Source organism: Sycon ciliatum, chromosome 3 (genome assembly GCF_964019385.1).
Source record: "Sycon ciliatum chromosome 3, ocSycCili1.1, whole genome shotgun sequence".
NCBI classification, from domain to species: Eukaryota; Metazoa; Porifera; class Calcarea; order Leucosolenida; family Sycettidae; genus Sycon; species Sycon ciliatum.
In genome coordinates, this window is record NC_088645.1 from 16887957 (window position 1) to 16904639 (window position 16683).

Genomic DNA, 16683 nt, shown 5'->3' on the forward strand with positions numbered 1-16683 from the left:
ATCCACTGCACTTGCAGACTTGCGTGTCTCTCTTGCGACGGATGCACATAGTACTTAGTCTCTGTGTCAGTTGGCTCATTCTGCGGGCGAGTGGTCAGTGCCTGAGTTCAATGTCGGAAAAGATAAGTAGCTCTAGAGTGCAGTATAGAGAAAATTATGCCAAATACGCGGTCATTAGGAGAGACTATACCAGCAACTTCGACTCATATACTTCAATATCTAATTGGATCTGTATAAAAGACGCTGCTCAGTGGTATTGGAGTTGTGGTTGATCAACAGCATATCTTTTAGGTACATGTGGCATCCATTGGTCTTGTTTGAGTGACACTAGGCATGCAACCGGACAACGTTGGTGAAAGGTTTCATTACCAAAGAACTTGATTGGTTTGCCATTTAGCTTCCTGTGTGGCGTGACATTGTTTCCGTGGACTGGTTTAGATTCTTGCCCACGTTTCCAGGAGTCCAGCCAATTAATAGCTGCCGAAGCTATTTGAATAGCCAGATTATGTTTTCTTATGTGTTCTGCACTCCATCCGCTTGCATCAGTAAGCAATGCAAATGCGTTGTCCCTTGCACAGGCACGTGACTTCTGCAGGCAATTCCAGGAGAGCGTAAAGTGGCAGGACGAATTACCGTGAAGTTGCAACATGATCTGAGTACAATCGTAGGACATCAAGTCTTGACACTACTTGTGACATGATCAATTCTGCTAATGCTCTAATGCAGACTAGCAATAAGAGGCATTTGTCAGATACTAGTAACCATGAGGTACTGAGACGATTCTCTTCGGCAAGCCACCCACTCTGCTAAACAATGCTCAACATTAATAATCTGTCATCTGCCTGCTCCAACTTGACTGTCCTCCTGACAAGTGAACACCGCTGGCGTTGTCCGGCCATTAACACCATTATTGGCATTAATCCAACGCCTCCGTTGCTCCTCATCTCTGCAGCTCATACCAATACTGGCAATAGGTCTGGCACGTCGAAAAACTAAAATACTTGGAGCTACAAGCTACAGAGACAGGGAGTTGCAAATGGCAAGAAACCCAGCTTCCCTTCACCTTTGGCATTTACGAGCAATGACCATTTATCTATCAGTCAGCAATGTTTTACTACAGTCCATTCATAAAAAAATGGGTCCTGGCTCTGGCGAGCTCCCGTATTTGGCGATTTTTCGTGATTTCATCGTACACAGTGCAGTGCTGCGAACTTTGAAATTTGAAAAAGGGTCCAAAAAGGGTGCCTGAACTGGGGTTCGAACCGCAGAATGCACTGTTGCAGGCGGGGTCAAACGGCCTGGATTTTGATGGTTTTTCCCAATTCAGTGCTTTTGGGGCAAAACCTGGCCGAAATCCTATTCTTGCTATGGCTTGCTTTTTGGACAAAAAAACTTCAGAAACATAATTGGAAGAGGATTCCATATGGGATTGCAGAAAAAAATTCTAAAAAAACTCAACGTTTGACCCATTTATGGCCAAAAGCTAGAAGTTCATTTTTTTCTGAATGGACTGTAGAGCAAAGCTAAAGGCGCTGGCGGGAACAGAAACAGCAACGTTTCTTTCTCAGCAAAAACATTTGAAAAAAGGAAAGAAACGAAAAAAGGATCAACACCAGGGATTTGTCCATACCCGGTACCAAGGCCACGGCCAAGTGTCCCACTGAGGTGCGGTCGCTTGCCCGGATCGTTGGGACGCGGACACCTACGAAGAGCAGCCTGTGACGTTTATTTTTTATGACAGAAAATCCGCAAAAAAAGTTGGGCTTGTCCCTTTAGCCTTTCCAGTCCGTGCGCCACAGTCGATGCGCCAAGTTTGAAAAATCTGCAGAAAGGGTCCTCATTTTATTTGCAACCGCGGGAAATTTGGAGGGCATTTTGGTGGTGTTCTCAATTTTGCTGAAGGATTTAGACAACTGGTTGTGGAGACATTGTGGACAAACACTGAGATATCGATTGCTTTTGCGCAGTTCCAGTGCTTCGAGGGTGAGTGGAGAGCTAATCAAGCGGATTTTTGAATAGGTCTCCAAACATCTGATCACTTTTCTTCGACATTTTTGTTCCGTTTTTTCAAATTCGAAATTCGTAGGTACGTCGCAGATTATTTCGGGCCGCTGCTTGTTGCAAGAGCGGAGAGAGAAAGCGTCCACACATATAGAGTCCCAAAGGAGGTACTCACAGCGTCTGAAAGGGGTACTCAAGGGCTGATTTTATTTGCAACCGCGGGAAACGAAGTCACCAAGACGCCTTCATTTGAGGCTTTTGGAATTGGAGATTTATTGAATTTATTTATGGCTCTCGTCCCTTCTAGACAACTAACCAAGACCCTGTGGGGGCAGAAGGGGACTTCTCTGGCTCCGTGAATACACTAGCTATGCGGTGGTCTAGTTAGTTTGAGTGTGTGGTTCGTATTCAAAGTGTTCCAAGCCGCAGTTCACTCGAAGGTCATCGTGGATACGTCTGCACTTGAAAATCAAGGCTGGAAAGGACTGCCTGGTGTGTCCGAACGGTATGTTTTGCACTGAAGGCATTTTCTGTATGAATTGTTGAAAGTGTCTACTTGTTCGAAATGCAAAAGAGATGGTCGTAGATCCTTGGCCCACAACACCCCACTAAATAAACTATGACCTGTCGTGAAATTATGTGAAATTGATCAACACAATCATCCACAAATTATCCCATGCCAAAGTACTGGAAATGCAAATAATGGCATCCCTTTACCTAGGTCATGTTTGTAGGGCCTTATGCCACATCTTTGCATGATTTCCTCATGCAAACCGTGTGCCTAGCTTCGAAAACACATTGCGCTAAGGGCCGAATATATACCTGTGAATCAGAACAACAGCACTCACTATTTCTTTCATGAGTGGTAATGGTCAGCTGAAAGGAAACTTCTATCCATCAACTCATAAGTAAAGTAATGACTAATCTCCTTGCTGCGCATGTGGTTCCTTCGTATTTACATGTACCGTAACGTACCGCCAGAGCGCCCCACCATCTCGTCCTTTCGTGGTCGTATTGTGGAGGTGGTCTCCTGTCTGTAGGTTATACGACACGAACTTTGTACACATATTATTGCACGTTCTGCAGACAATCCGTACCTTCGAGTGGACACGAGCTCCACACAAAAACCTGCTTAGTGTGACCTTAGTACACTAAGTTGCTCACACCGTACGAACTTCGTTGCACTCTGCCGTACGATTTTCCTTTCCCTGGCTGTGAAATCTGTCGTGGCAAAATCAAGGTGGGGCGCTCTCGCGGTACTTTACGGTATGTGCGCCTCTCTGTGTTCGGTGAATGATTTTGAATATTTGCGCACGACTTCAGGATAGTGCACATTGTGTGGATGTACCTGCGCGTATAATCCTTTCATGATTTAAAAATTAGGAGCCATGCTTCTCATCACCGTGGACAATTAAATGTCAGCCAATTACGTAGCGTTTGGAGACTTGCACAAGTACAGTTGCGTGTCAATTATGCGGCACCCGCGGAATAAAATGAATATTCTGGGCGACTGAAGCTACAAAGCCATCTTGTGTTAACAGATCAAAAAGACAGTACTTCGAAGTACCTGTATTTATCACTAGTATTACCCTGAGACAGTCGTACTCATCTCTAGAGACTGGCTTGTATTTAACTCTACGTAATGGCAACTTTCATGATGCTGACTGTCTACATTTACTTGAAGTAGGACTATAAAATTAATACTAAATATAAGGTCTATAAGCTGTCAGTGCGATGCTGTTGGATACCCGACATGCCATGTGACTGACCGCCAGATAAACGACATGCGATTATACCGGTCACAGTGTAGCTGGGTTTTCACGAAAAAATGAAACTTATACGATTGTGAGAAAAGTTCAGAAACCACACTTACACATACACACACGCGCGCACACACACACACACACACACACACACACACACATGCGTGCACGTGCACGCGCACACACACACACACACACACACACCTGTTCTGTTGAGCCACTACCACAACTTGGCACAAGGATCGCATCGGCCCCAAAGGGGCAGTAGAGCGAAAGTGAGAGGTGTTGGCTTCGAGTTCACCTATCCCTACGGTGAACGCAACCTCGATCGAAAGTCATGCCAAACGGATCTATCTACCACGCGCGCGCGCGCGCGCGTGCGCGTATACAAAACGGAGGAAGGATTACTTACTCTCCCTGTATGACGTATCTGTTGTATTCGTGAACAATGTCATTGATGTTTTTCCATGCATGTTTTTGAATATGCGAGCATAACTTCCAACATCAAGCACATTCTTGCTTCTCATCAGCATGTACAAGTTTATGTTGGGCAGTTATGTAGCGTTTGTTTTACCGGCTGCGTTTGTTGGTGCTTGCAGGTCATTGGCATGCTGTCTGTTTCACAGAAGCTCATGTAACAGGTTCACCGTACAGCTATGAATGCAATGTAGCGTGTCAAAGCCACTTCGGTATGACGTGATGCCTAATTCCCTGGTACCAAAATTGCGAGTATGCAAGTGATCGTCAAGCCTGTCCCCTGTACAGTAGCCGTCTTGCCTTGTTACGCCTGGTTCTGACTCTGCGTTCTCGTATACTCCATGCAATGTTACAAGGAATACTGCTCCCTTCTCAAGCAATTCATTGGCAACAAAACGCTCGGCTATGCCGTGTAACTTTGCTGTGCGGTTTGTGCTTTGTCAATGTTGTATACCAGTTCATGATCTGTGCTTGCTGGTCTGTTTGTTTTCTCTCGCACAATTGAGGCGCTGTAGCACAGTGTACAGTGTCGATCATCCTGCCCAGGCTCTGATCTCACGTACCACAGTACGGTTTCTCTTGTTGCTCACTGTAATGTGCATGATACAAGCTCCTTGGTACTCCATCATCACCTGGTGCTGTTGCTGCCATTGTTGGACCCTGCTGATATCCTTCTCGCAATGCCCGAACGTTGTTCCAACGAATGCACAACTCGCTCTTAGTTGTCACATTCGGTTTGGTCTCGTTCCAGTCTTTCGAATTGAGTGAGTGCGTAAACTTGTATGAAGTGGTGAAGCAAAAGCCGTGCGCCGGCAAACATTCAATGTCCGGGTGTAATGACGTACCAAGGCCCCGGGACTTGCGTCCAATTCCTGAGTGATTTTTGTGTGCCTAGCCTCTAGGTATCATACCATATTTGTTTGGTTCAACCGTTTTGGATGCCCACTGCAATACCATTCACTGTGTTATGTGTGTATGTTATCGAAGAAATCTCCCATATTTTTGGGTGGACAAACCTCGCCATAAGTCAGTAACCTGGCATTTTGCACCAGCAGAACTTCTAGGATATCAGCGCCGTCTCAGTACCTGGGGACAGTTGTAAAGAAAAAGAAAAAATACCCTTGGCCCACAATGCCCCACTAAATAATCCGAAGGGTGTCGCGAAGACGACAATTTCCTTACCTTTCTTTCGTGGACGAAAAAAGACACTTCGCTTCGTCCGTTGCGCATGAAACGAAACATGAGGGTAGTGTTTATCAATTAGAATGGGTATCATGCACGAAGGAATGGCGAAAAGGTACTATGCTCGAGCGCTGGTCGTCGTCTTGTTTGTCAATTTTGAGTCCCATTGAGAATTTTCTTCTCCAGACCTCTCAAATTTCCCGCGGTTGCAAATAAAAGTGCAACTTCTAGACGACTTTTTTGAATTTTGGCGCACGGACTGTTTCGCCCTAGCAAGCGACCAGGGAGCCCTACACATACCAGTGTCAGTGTCAAGCCAGGGAGCAATGCTGCCAGCAAGACAGCCAATCCTGACTCTGCCAGCATCCTCACAACTGGTACTGTGAAGCAACTTAAAGACGCATTGCGCAGTAATGGTTTGCCCGTGGGAGGGACGAAAGCTGACCTGATCAGCAGACTTTCCTCCCACCTAACCTCCTTGGAAAAGGAGAACTGCGAGCCAAAGTAATGAACCAGATAAGTAGTATTTATTTTATGTCTCAATCTCCGTCTTCACCACCACGGTGTTATGCTGCAATCGTCGTAAATATCTCCCCAATTTTTTGCCCTGGGGGCTTCATCATATCACATCGTATCATAATTATAGTATTTTTCCCACTGAACATTCATATTTCCTCAACCTTATGAATAGTGATTCGAATAGATTACAAGTTTTTCCTGTTATCTGCACCGCCTCCATCATGCTTGCATTGTAAATTATTTGCTAAGGCCTAAGGAGGCCTTCCTTTTCCAGCGTCGATATTGTCATTTTCGATTCGTTTTTGGTACACTTTTAAGTTTTCCAAAAACAAACATACTGTATTCATCTAATGGACACTCAAAATTTCTACTTTTGCCTTTCACAGCCTTTTGTTAAAAGTTAAAGTCCAAAATCCTGCTCTACCCTTTCTTTAAGCTCCAAACATCTAAATGCCAAGCAAATGAAATAAATGGTGGACTGTTCGTCTGTTCGTCCTAACTAGTAACTTACAGGTCATTTTCCCTTTACAAATGAAATATTTATAGTAAAGAAAAAGGATCAAGGAACTACAAGTTAGGCTATAATGTCCACTAACACCACCACTTACTTGACAATCAGCTAATGCGATAACATTGCATGTTCTCTTAAAATTCGCTTCAAAGGTGGATCAGCATCACCACGTGAGGTCCTATATTGACATATAAACAGAAAGAGAACAGACAGAACTTTGGTGTTTGAGTACCCAGGTATGGTGCTCGGCACACTGCAGCTATACATTCGTTTCGTATAGTTGTACTGAAAACCGCGGTGCTTTACTCGTCCCAAAAATAGTGACATTTGAAGATGAATTTGGCAATCAAAATTGCCTCCTAACGTTTCCATTTTTTTAGGGATAAAACGAGAAGTTATGTAGATGCTATTAATCAACAGTTCATAAATCCACGTCTTTGCCGAGTGGAAATATATGCTTGCTAACATGATGTATTTTCAATATGTGCAAATGTTGCATTCACAAAAAAATCTGAAAACAGGCAATAACTACACGAATTGTCCCTGTTTCCGACTTATAGTAATTAGGTTAACTTATATTTGCACGATACAGCGAATCCAAAGAGTCTATCCACTTGTTACAGCTATACAAAAGTACGAACTTGAAAATGTTTTTAGGCTCTGATTTCACCACGACGTTCAGCAGAGTTTAGTTAGATCGCTGTGCTAGTGTGTGGCGACAGCCTTTATCTTCGCCGGAAATACTCGTTCAGAGTGTTCAAACTTGGTCAGACTTCAGGAAACATGTTCATTCGATCGTCATTTTCACTAAATTTTGACATCACAAAACACTCTTACCTTTTACCCAAAAGCTGAGCCTGGGAAACATTGGCCGCCATCCTACTTGCGTCAATGACCACTCAAGGCCATATTGAAGTGTCACAGCAAGCCAGCATATGATAAGATGACTCTCACAAACGATATTCAGCATCGATTAACTCTTTTCATCAATATCTGTACTGATGTGTGATGAGAACTCTCAGCTACTTTTTTTTTTTTGAATGAGTCAAACGTCATGCACAGTTTCTGTGCCCGTGTCACCTCCCGGTATGTGTAGGGCTCCCTGTATGTGTAGGGCTCCCTGCAAGCGACCGCATCTCAGTGGGACACTTGGCCGTGGCCTTGGTACCGGGTATGGTGTTCAGGGAGCCCTACACATGTGTATGTGTAGGGCTCCCTGATGGTGTTTACATGAGGCGTTTCAACCCGGGTTGAGTTCGACCCGGGTCAGATTTCAACCCGCCATGTGCATAAAATGAATTGCGCGTTTACATGACGCATTAGAGAGGTTAAGATGCACGTTATTTCTGACGTGACGCGAAAGTCCAGCTCGCGTTATTTGGCTCGCACGTCGAAAAATCAACGCGAGTGACCTGCTGCTCACGTCGAAATTAGGAGTTTTACGCCAAATTTGACGTGAAATTGCGCGTCACGTCAGAAATAACGTGAATCTTAACCTCTCTATTGCGCTAGACCCGGGTTGAAATTTCGCCCCGGGTTGATTTCAACCCTCCCCTTGGGGAAATCAACCCGGGTCAAGAAAATCGTACAAACGTACTTCTGTGCGTATCTCGCGCCAGGTTTGAACGGCACTGCAGATGCAGATGCACTGGCAGATGCAAATTTCGCGCGAACGGATTCACGTGACCATACAGGACTGTAGAAGTTTTTATTTTTATTTTTATTTTTTTCACACGGAAAACTGAGCCTCTTGTACGGGCAAAATAACACATTTTGTGAAGAATCAACACATATATAAAAACGAATCATCAGATACAGTATTTACAGAGTCTGTCACTCAGTAGGATCACTGCACTGTGCAGGTTCACTGGATGCGTGCCTCCGCCGCCACTAGCACAGCAGGGGACTCAGGCATGGCAGGAGCAAACATGCTCCTTGAGCCACGCAGGCACATAGCACCACAACGCACCAGGGCAAACCCAAGGCGGCAGCGCAGCAAGGAGATAACCTGCCCGTATGGCTCCTTACTCTTCTCAGCCAGGAGAGAGGCGATCCGCGTGAAAAGAGCATTGGCATGCTTGCCATAGCCACCAGAGGCAGAGAGCACAACGGGCACGAAGGAGGCATGCTCAACTTCACGTACTCGCTCCTCGTACTTCCGGCGCTTTTCCTGTTCATGGCCTCTGTAGCTAGCAGCGAGGGAGGTGGCACGATTCGAAGACGCAAAAGGGTTGAACACCCGTACATCAATAAAGATGCGCTCGAATCGGCCACCCCACACACCACTAGCCGCAACGTCCAGCCGAGCTTGCTCCTCCGTGACAGCTGTGCGATGGCGGAAGGCCTCTCCGGTGACGGGCTGGAGGTGGGGTTCCACTGTCACGTTGTGAGCGACCTGCCTCAGAGCTCTGGCGGTGATGTCCCTCACCTCGTTGTGTCGCAGCGTCGGGAAGCCACCAAACGGGCACGACAGGGCGTGACTCACATTCAGCGGCTTACTGCACACGCAGAGGCTTGGGAGCCGAGGAGGTGTCCAGCCGTACCGGAGGCACAGGCCATCCCGGAAATCTCCCTTGCTGAGTGTGAAACCATGGCGGCTGAGGGGGCGGCAGGTCAGCCAGCTGGATGCACCCTTTTCTGAGGCCAGGTCGAGAACAGGGGCCAGCTCCCGGTGATCCGAGCGAAGAGCGTCAGCCATAGACTTGAACGCGCTCCGCTTCTCGGCCCGAACCGTCGCCTTGACCGTCCGGAGCTGAGTCAGAGAGTCGCCAAGAGACGACTCCTGCTCCAGCAGGCGAGACACGAGGCTAGCCGTGATCCTTCGGGATGAGGTGTACTGTTCAGCCACTGAACAAGGGTCTGCCATACCCAGTCCCCCAAGCCGGCAAGGCAGAGAGAGTAGGGAGCGAACAGTTGTCCCAGGTGGAGCCTGACCCGTGATGGCCGGGATGAGCCGACCGCTGATTGCGTGTTCCAGCGGTTCAAGCAAGGATGGCGGGATGGAGGAGGTCCGGCTGAGGAAGGACCACTTGTTTTGCAGGCCCTGTGTGAAGGCGGAGTAGGCGGCCTGTGGCTGCGATGCAGCGATGGTCGTGAGCTGCGCAACTTCCTCACACCAGGTGGTGACCTTGGACTGGACAAATTGTTCTATAAACTCATCCGTGCCCAAAGGTGCACCAAGGTGGCGGCAACCATCACACGTGACCTGCACACCGGTCCCCTCGAACATCTCGATAGCAGCTGCGTACCTGGAGGGCTTGACCAGGAGGAGTGACTTCTGGGCATTGCAGTGGTAGCCATACCCAGGACCTTGGCTGACGAGATTGTCCCACCATTGGCGAACAGGCGTTAGCTTGCCACCGGCTGCAGCATCGTCCGCATACCAGCCCTGTTTCGCACCAGGCACTGCAACTTTCTTGATGAGCGGGAGGACTCCAAGCGCATATACGGGCATGGCCAGAGGGTCACCCTGAGTGGTACCCTCGCACGATAGCAAGCACTCTCCATCAACGAATAGGCGGGATGGTTGGCGGTAGGTGTTGATTACAGCTGGCGCTATAGAGGGACAGAGGTGACGGATGTTCCGTAGGCAGGCTTCACGGTTAAGCCGGTTGAAGGCGTTCGAAGCGTCGGCGAGCAATATGGCATCCGCATCCTCCTCACGGTAGACATCTTGCATCGCATGGATGGCAGCTTCAATGCCGCACTCCTGACCGGCACACAGTTGAAGGGTGCCCGCTGCATCTTGGATATCTCTCCCGGTGACAGTGAGGATGGCTTTGCCGACAATGCGCCTGGCCACTTCGCCGATACCAATGGGTCGAACACCCGGCGATTTGTCAAGGGCTATTAATCTGCATGCGACGAGCGCCTCCAGTGTCGCTGGGTTGACGTATGTGGTAGCAATGCGACGAGCGCATGTTGCAAGCGAGTCACACAGCTCATCCGACGCTTCGGAGAACGCGGTGCACATGCGCCGCCATCCATCAGCGTCCATGCACGATGGCCCAGCCGCGCCGTGGGTGTGCAGGGCGGCCCGGCGGATGACGTCACGGGTCAGGCTTGAGAACATCACTCTGTGGGGCTGAACAGGTGGCTCACCCGTGAGCAGAGACTCTGCATCAGCCGGCTCCCCTGCCGGATGTTTGCTGATAAGAAGGTCACGAGGTGGACTTTTGGCGGCATATCAGTATTTGACCCGGGTCAACTGTCTTCATGTACTAGTAAACGCTCACCTCTTTTGTCTATCGTACAGACTTTCAACCCGGGCTGAACTCGACCCGGGTTGAAATTTCTTAACACAGCCTTGGCCTTGATCTTTGTACTGGAATCTGTGGGAGAGCCTTTCCAGGGCAGGGGTACACACCTGGGTACCGGGTAGGGACAAATCCCTGGTGTTGGTCCTTTTCGTTCCTTTCCTTTTTATTTGTTTTTGCTGAGAAAGAAACGTTGTTGTTTCTGTTCCCGCCAGCGCCTTTGCTCTAGTAAAACATTGCTGGCTGATAAAATTAATGGTCATTGCTCGTGATGCCAAAGGTGAAGGGAAGCTGGGTTTCTTGCCATTTGCAACTCCCTGCCTCTGAAAATGTAGCTTGTGGCTCCAAGTATTTTAGTTTTTCGACGTGCCAGACCTATTGGTATGAGCTGCAGAGATGAGGAGCAAGTTGCAACGGAGGCGTTGGATTAATTCGTTGGATTAATGCCAATAATGGTGTTTATGGCCGGACAACGCCAGCGGTTTTCACTTGTCAGGAGGACAGTCAGGTTGGAGCAGGCAGATGACAGATTATTAATTTTGAGCATTTTTTAGCAGAGTGGGTGGCTTGCTGAAGAGAATCGTCTCAGTACCTCATGGTTACTAGCAAGAGTACATAACCCCCCAGAGTGTGCAACTCCCACATACCCTGCTGTCCCGACAGAATTTCAAGTTGACGTCATTATTTATGACGCAATGCTCCTTGGACCAGTGATTTACAACATGTGTGCGGGTGTCAACGCATCCCACGTTTTTCTTTGCAATGATTTGTACAGGATCGATCGACTTCGGTCAACCACAGGTTCCGGATTCGTCTGATAATACGTGTACAGTGCGCATTGCATCATCAAAATGACGTCAACTTGAAATTCTGTCGGGACAGCACCCATAGTGGAGTTGCACACTCTGGGGGGTTATGTACTAGTAGGAAGTAACGAGCGGGTTCTGGGACAGGGGGCGCCCGGGTCCCAAAAAATGGGGTATTATTGAAAAATGGGGTACTAATAGTACCCCATTTTTGCGGTGAAAATTATTTTTGGCCCGGTTTTTTTGCGGATAAAAATATGTGCCAGGGGGTGCCCCTACCTCAAAAAAAAAGGGGGTATTATTGAAAATATGTATTGGGGTGTTATGCTCTACCCTAAACAATAAGGTAATATGGTGTCATGATTATGTAAGTATAAAAGGTGTGTTCTTGAATGATGATCCAGTCAGTTTCAAGTTGTTGTGGTGCAGTGAAAATGGATTCTGAATTTGAGATCCTGTATGCTTATGTACGTTCAAAGAAGCAATGTGCGCTGGAGGAAAAGAAGAAGAAGAAGAAGAAGAAGGAGATAGAGGAAAGTGAAGAAGTGTGTTATCATCGTGAAGAACAAGTTGAGCATGCTGGTCATAGAGTTTGTTCTCAGTGTGCATTGGTAATGGCGGACATTTACATGCCCGAGGTAAAGTGGAGAGAGCGTTGTACTAGCATAAAGACCTACACGGATTCCGATCGCATTCAAGGTGTGAATCGTCATCTTGTTCATTTTCTCAACAAGATCGAGTTCACTTTACCGCATGCACAGTTTCACCCTGTTCAAGAGGCACTGCAAGCAATGAAGAAGTCCAGTAGCTATAAAAGCATGAACTATGCAATAGCATTATCGTGTATACTTCATGAGGATCATGATGCAGTGCGCACACTGCGTTCTTCTTTACCGCGCAGTAATGTATCATGGTTGAGAAGCAGCCGCATTACACAACCTCTTCCATCATGTTTTCCACTGATGTTTCTTCTACATCTCATGGAACACATCAAGGGTCCTCTGTCCGCTAGACAGCTGAACACTCTGAAAGTTAATTTGTCCTTGATGTCACCTGCAGACCTGTCCATGATGCATCTTCTAATAGATGCCTATTGTTGGCATGACTACAGTCTGGAATATTTAGTAGATCACGTGACCTCTCTCCCACCTGATCTTGCCAACATACTCTATCAATTTACCAAGACTGCAGTACGTCATCAACGTTAGCAATGCGTTGGAGATTTACACTCTCGGGAACCTGTTCTGAGACATGGTCGAGACACGTTCAGTCATGACCGAGACATGTTCCGACAGGTCAAGTGCAAGTCGTGCTGTGATTGGTTAAATCTTATCATCTGCTCACCGTGTCCTCTGATTGGTTGATTCTTGAACAATTTCACCGTGTTCTCCAAGGTCGTCACCTCCCATAGGATGTTATTTCAAACTCGGCGGCGGTCAAAAGGGTATATATGTGCAAGCACAGTCCTCCATTCACTCACAACTGCCTTTGTTGTTTCGTTGCTCAAGCCTTCTCTCTCTCTCTCTCTCTCCCTCTGGATCTCTCTGGATCTCTCGTGACTGATATCATGATGGCCACTGATGCTGTTGTTGCTGGTGAAGATGTTGTGGACTGTTTGAGTATTGACCCGTTCGCTATCAAGACGATAAAGAAACCCGGTCTCTACAAGCGACGTGCTAGCCGTAATCCGAATCTGGAGCCTCTGCCTAAGATCAAGATGCCATCTCCTCGTCCTACCATACTGCCAGGTGTCGCCACCATTATTACGGATGGGGCAGCAGAGTGTGTTCAAGCAATGTACAGCAAGACCGCCCACGACTATCATGTTGCTCCTGGCACCGATTTCTACTATACGCGCGGTGATTTACCGGGCATGCTTGTCAATGGCACGGTATGTGAAGGACGCTTTGGTCAACTTAAGCTGTACGTCCAGGCTTCACAAGACGATCTCATTCAATTCTTCCTGAAGACCTCAACACCTTTGAGACGTGCCGTGAGATCTCCGCATATCAACAGGATACGGAGTAACATCTTCCCTGCAATGTACCAAGGGAAGAGTGTGACTGCTTTGTATCTCAAGCCAACCAAGGGTATACCCAACTTCCCGATGAACGAAGAGTGTCAGCTCTATCTGCATCCTTCCACTATATCTTTCAACAGGGAGAAGTGCGAATTCAAGGCATGGCTTTCGGCAATCCCCCTGATGTTTGTAGACTCACGGCTTTGTGAAAGGGATCACGACACCGTGCAAGACCTTCCCGAGACTGAATTGACTCGACTGGTGATTGCATTCCTCAAGAAGTGGAGCACTGCTGACAACGTGACTGCTGACATTGCGTTTGACACAACGGTGGCGGCGGCAGCGTCTCTCCCTGACACCCTACCGGACAATTCACTGGACTTGAATCTGCTAAATGCTTAGTCTATCTTACCACATTGATTGATCAGAAAGACTTTATATCCTAACCCTTTTTTTTTTTCATGCTCTCTTGCTCTCTCTCTCTCTCTCTTGCTAACATATCATCGCTTCATTAGATTACCACTAGCACACATGAGTATCATAATGATTTATTTGAGAAAGAAAATATTTCCTATCATAATTAGAACAGTGTGTGTGTGTGTGTGTGTGTGTGTGTGTGTGAAGATGGCGTACTGGGCTACGCATTTCCATAGGAGTGATGGGGAGGAGACTTCCCTCAAGCACATGCAAAGCATGCAGAATGATATTACCGAAATACAATCAGTTGTGGGGAACGATGACACCGAAAACACCTTGGTTCATGATGTGGAGAAACTGAAGGAGGAGAAAGCCGATGAGAGCAAAGTGGAAGATGTGGAAAACAGATCTACGCGCTACACAGATCAAGCCATAGCAGCTGATGAGCTGCACGTGAAAACAGATGGATCCGTGACCATGGATGCTAACCTCGACATGAATCAGCACTCCATCTGTAATGTAACGTTTGACTATAGTAACTCTTCGTCATGTGCTGTCCCTGCTGGATGGGTGAGGAACGAAATCCAACAAGCATCATCGAGATTGCAAACTGGTATGGACACTGTGCGCAAGATGAAAGGACCTCGTGGTGATCGGGGATTGGGATGGCTTAGCGGAGGTGGCATGCCACTGAACTCTGTAGGGAGAAATGGTGACTTCTATCTCGATGCAACCACGCTCATCGTGTACAAGAAATTCAGCTTGAAATGGATGGCGTTTGGTCGGCTTCATGGATCAAGAGGTGAAGCTGGTCCACGTGGAGAACGTGGATTGATCGGTCCTGAAGGCGAGACTGGACCTAGAGGAGCTGATGGGCAAGGTGGTGAACGCGGTCAAAAAGGTGATCAAGGAATACCTGGTCCAGAAGGTCCCAGAGGTGAAGTTGGACCACGTGGAGAACGTGGATTGGTCGGGCCTGAAGGTGAGATTGGACCTAGAGGAGAAGATGGGCAAGACGGCCCACAAGGTGAACGTGGTGTGCAAGGTGATCAAGGAACCACAGGTCCCATGGGTCCCCAAGGAACCATCGGTCCAACCGGTCCTCCAGGAAACAGAGGTCCCGTGGGTCTCCAAGGAATCATCGGCCCCATAGGTCCTCAAGGAACCAGAGGTCCCATGGGTCCGCAATCAAATCAGAACCTATCCGATCCGTTTCATCTACTACCTCTCATTCGGAGAAACGCCTACCTCTACATATACTCTCATCCTAGCAGATTTGAATCCGTCACCAGGGTGAGCAGAAACAGATACAGAGGGATAAATCTCGTTGACATGAAGGACAAGAGAATCAACGTGAACAGCATCGACATGTTCCGAGACGATCACTTCTACCTCAACATTACACAACCCAGCCAAGTTTCCATTAGAGAACGATTCGTCAATCTGTTTCACGACAACATGTCTTTTGCAATGTTCCAAGTAATTCAAGTGGACGCACCTGACCCTAGAAACATGTCATTGAAAGCATTCGATATCGATACTGTCGGAAATTTCAGCTTGGATAGTTTGTACGTGTTGTTCACTGCCACCCACATAAGTGGCAACTACTTCACGCGTCCCGGCCATTCATCATTCAACATACCCGTTTCGTCTGTAGTCAGCCAATTATCGGCGGCTTTGGATAAACCTGTGTCGAGCATGACGGATCTCTTGGGTACAAAGTGTGTCATAAGTTACGCTCGGAATTCAGAAGGCCTATTCACTCTATACGTAAACTCCATTTTGATACATTCCAACTTAGACACTGTCCCATTTTCCAGAACCAATGGAATCGAAGATTGCAATTATAGCATTGGTGGTACTCAATTCTTCAACGGCACTTCATCAAAGTTGTTCTGTCATTTGCACTTTGCAGAGAGTTTATCTTCTCATACAATCCAGCGCATCCACACAGAACTCATGGCACACTACGATATATGAAAGTGCTACTTTGATTGTACATAATATATAGCACACAGGCTACACTACATTCTTGAGATGAAAATGAAAAATAAAACCTATCTATAGTGAGTGTCATCACAACACCAGAATGTCTGTGATATTGACAGTGGCGAACAACACGTCGGGCGTGAGCAGGGGATTGCACAAACCGAACTTTACTCTAAATGTGAAGGAGCTCGATACGCGTGATAAAGTCCTGCATGTTGAATCGGCTCAGTTTGAAGTACACTTTGAGAACATAGACGAGGCAACGAACAAACTCTATGTGGTACATGGTGTAGAAGAAGAAGAAGAAGAAGAAGAGGATAGACTTTCCATCAAGACGGGAACATACAGCGATGTAGACGATTTGGCGTCTATTATCAATGCCACTCTGAAACGAGCAGGACACGGAGACATTGTGTTTTCCTACTCTCGTCACACCAGCCGTATAAGTGTCTCGGTACCCAGGAATAAACGGTGCTTGTTGAAGAAGGACTCACCCGCATTGGTGCTGGGTGTGGGCACTATTCTCAAGCCATACACGATCGAGGGATCTCACACGTTCCCGTTCGCTGTGGATCTGACGAAAGGCAGAAGACTTGTCCTGCTCTACACCGACCTCATTGGACCTGCTGTGGAGTACGAAGACAATACTGATTCGAGGGTGCTGAAGACTTTTCTTATTCAAACCCTCAACGGTTTGAATAACTACGTGTTCGGGAAAGAAGACAAACGACTGCTGCTTCCA

At 47.3% G+C, this 16683-nt stretch overlaps 1 long non-coding RNA gene across 1 annotated transcript; it reads left to right on the top strand.

Annotated features, from left to right (window-relative positions):
- The first annotated feature begins 2303 nt into the window (after positions 1 to 2303).
- Positions 2304 to 5065, top strand: LOC135812510 (uncharacterized). The gene is made up of 2 exons (XR_010552836.1): positions 2304 to 2506; positions 4364 to 5065. It is a non-coding gene; the product is annotated as an uncharacterized LOC135812510 (long non-coding RNA).
- Positions 5066 to 16683: the final 11618 nt, after the last annotated feature.